The sequence below is a fragment of the Cynoglossus semilaevis genome, chromosome 7 (genome assembly GCF_000523025.1).
Source record: "Cynoglossus semilaevis isolate Cse_v1.0 chromosome 7, Cse_v1.0, whole genome shotgun sequence".
NCBI classification, from domain to species: domain Eukaryota; kingdom Metazoa; phylum Chordata; class Actinopteri; order Pleuronectiformes; family Cynoglossidae; genus Cynoglossus; species Cynoglossus semilaevis.
Window position 1 is genome coordinate 9819929 of NC_024313.1, and position 3665 is coordinate 9823593.

Genomic DNA, 3665 nt, shown 5'->3' on the forward strand with positions numbered 1-3665 from the left:
CAAAAAGTATTTTATTTGAACGTTTGAAAAATCATCCAAAATCATCAAACATAAACCCCTGACATCCCTGTAAACCTACACAAACACACCACCACTACAGCGTAGTCGTATTCATAGCTAAATCAAATATGCAGATAAATAAAACGATTTCTATACCGGATCGGTCGAGGCCCGGGTTAACAACGACCGCCAACAGTGCCGTTGACCAACAGGGCACTGATGGAAATTGGACTACTGTTGGTCAGAGACAGAGTCAGAGACAGAGAAGAAGAGGAGGGCGTTTGGTTAGGAGAAAAAGAGAAAAGATGAAGAATAGAAGTGTTAGTCTGAAGTTTGGAACTTTGAATGTAGGTACAATGACAGGGAAAAGTAGAGAAATAGCTGATGTGATGGAGAGAAGAAGAGTAGATATTTTGTGTGTGCAGGAGACCAGGTGGAAGGGCAGTAAGGCTAGAAACATTGGAGGAGGCTACAAACTGTTTTATCATGGTTCAGATGGGAAGAGAAATGGAGTAGGGGTGATCCTAAAGGAAGAATATGTAAGAAATGTGGTAGAGGTGAAAAGAGAGTCAGACAGGTTGATGTGTGTGAAGGTAGAAGTAGAAGGAGAGATGATTAATGTTGTTAGTGGTTATGCCCCACAGGTGGGCTGTGAGTTGGAAGAAAAGGAGAAGTTCTGGAAGGAGCTAGATTGGATGGTAGAGAGTATCCCCAGGAGAGAGAGAGTGGTGATTGGAGCAGACCTAAATGGTCATGTAGGGGAAGGGAACAGAGGAGATGAGGAAGTGATAGGCAGGTTTGGTGTTAGGGAGAGAAACGTAGAAGGACAGGCAGTGGTAGATTTTGCAAAGAGAATGGAAATGGCTGTGGTAAACACATATTTCCAAAAGAAAGAGGAACATAGGGTGACTTACAAGAGTGGAGGCAGGTCCACACAGATAGATTATATTCTATGTAGAAGATGTAATCTGAGGGAGATTAGAGACTGTAAGGTGGTGGCAGGTGAGAGTGTAGCCAAACAACATCGGATGGTAGTGTGTAAAATGACGATGGAGGTGACAAAAAGGAAGAGAGTGAAGACAGAGCAGAAGATCAAGTGGTGGAAACTAAGGAAAGAGACATGTTGTGAAGACTTCAGGAAGGAAGTAAGGGCAGTTCTGGGTAGTGTTGAGATATTCCCAGATGATTGGGAGACTACAGCTGCAGTGATGAGGGAGACAGGTAGGAAGGTGCTAGGTATGTCCTCTGGGCAGAGAAAGGAGGACAAAGAGACCTGGTGGTGGAATGAGGAGATCCAGGAGAGTGTGCAGAGAAAGAGATTAGCGAAGAAGAGATGGGACAGTGACAGAACAGAAGAGAACAGACTGGAGTACAAAGAGAGGACAAGGGAGGTGAAGAGGGAAGTGGCCAAGGCCAAACAAAAGGCATATGAGGAGTTGTATGAGAGTTTGGAAACAAAGGAAGGAGAAAAGGAGTTGTATAGATTGGCGAGACAGAGAAATCAAGCTGGGAAGGATGTGCAGCAGGTGAGGTTGATTAAGGACAGAGAGGGGAATGTGATCACAAGTGAGGAAAGTGTGCTGAGAAGATGGAAGGAATACTTTGAGGAGTTGTTAAATGAGGAAAATGAAAGGGAAAGTAGAAACGAGGAGCCAGAGACTAGTAGGAAGAAGGTAGATCAGGTTAGAAAGGATGAAGTTAGAAAAGCCCTGAAGAGGATGAAGAGTGGAAAGTCAGTTGGTCCTGATGACATACCAGTGGAAGTATGGAAGTGTTTAGGAGAAGTGGCAGTAAATTTCCTGACTGGTTTGTTTAACAGAATTTTAGAGACTGGCAAGATGCCTGATGAGTGGAGAAAAAGTGTTCTGGTGCCAATTCATAAGAAGGGTGATGCACGGAGGTGGAAGAGTTAAAGATGCTAAGATTCTCTTTAGGAGTGACAAGAATGGACAGGATCAGGAATGAGGTCATTAGAGGGACAACACAGACAGGAAGGTTAGCAGAAAGAGAGAAGCCAGATTGAGATGGTTTGGACATGTGCAGAGGAGGGACAGTGGATACATTGGTAGAAGAATGTTAGAGATGGAGCTACCAGGTAGGAGAAAGAGAGGAAGGCCAAAGAGGAGATATATGGATGTAGTGAGGGAGGACATGCAGATAGTTGGAGTCAGAGTAGAAGATACAGAGAACAGGGAGAGATGGAAATCATTGATCTGCTGTGGCAACCCCTGAAAAAAAAAGGGACAACTTACCATGCCGTCTTCCTCCTGTTGGTATTGCTCTTAGTAATCACAGCATGTGTGCGGGTCGCCTGACTGTGACGTCATCTGAGCGCTTCCTGCGCTCACCGACTAATAACATCTAACAACAACAACAACAACACCGCTTGACATACAACATAGTCCAAAACTCTTGACGCCACTACACGTTACCATAAGCAAATGCTAACCACCCTGACCGGGATTCTATCTTACCCAGGACGTGAACCCGGCCTTTCCACACCAATGAAACGCTTTGATTAGCCCGTTTGCTGACATTTCATTACTACTTCACATTTCCATGTCTGTTCTCGTTGTCTGCTTCCTCAGGAACCTCAAAAGACAAACGTCAACACATGCATACCAGGCTGCAATTCCACATCACCACCACCACCAGAGGTCTCTCAAACGCTGTGATCCTACGTCCACCTCCACCACCCAAGGTAAATTGTCCTAATGCAGAGTACAGTCCACTCACCTGTCAGATTACAAATACACATTTCCAGCCACAGCTCTCCTTCTTTCTTCTCCCACACTCTGGAAATCTGCACATCAACAGATAAAGTCTTGATGATTTCTTCTTCTTCTTCTTCTTTATTGTTGAGAAAACAACATTCATGACAATTTGAACGAAACAAACTTTATTTTTCCCATCATGGATTGTTGTGATGGAATCAAACTTCACTTCACACAACTCTGCAAAAACAAAAACAAAAACATCATCCAATTTTAAAAGAAACTAAAAAGTCACCTCATTCTCAGGGCAGAAGAAACAAAAACAACCAAAAACTGGTAAAAACATTGTTCCAATCACATTAGTTTGACTGTATTTTCTCATTAGCCTGGCAGAGTTTGGTTCCTACAGTAGTACAAAGGGTGAGCGTGGTGGAGCCAGTATTTACAGTCAGCTTGTGCACTTGTTCAAAGTCAACAACTCAAGAGCTAAAGGAATAAAATTCAAATAGAAATAAAAACCCACGCTTCTCTGCTACGGAATGAAAGAACAGTGTTTCCACTCACTGAGGGATGGATGACTCTACAAAATCTAAATAAAAGCTCAGACTTGTTTCTGCTGAGAGGAGGAGTTCAAATAAGAGCATAAAATTAACAGCTTAAAACGTTTCGTGTTTAAAAACAGGGTAACGAAGACAACAAAACCCAAAACTGTTCCCAGGAAACAAACCTCTGGTGAACGTCCTCCCCCTCCTGTCGCTCTGGAATCCTCTCTAACATAAAATGTCAACATTTTGTTTACAGTGCTTTCTTCAGCCACCGCAGCCACACCGGCACGTCCACAATTAGTCAACGGTCCCCTTTAAATCTGAGCACTCAAAGTTTAACAAATAAACACAGGAGGGGCACGGGGGCCAGTCAGTAGGGGGGCGGGGGGGGGGGATGATTAAAGGA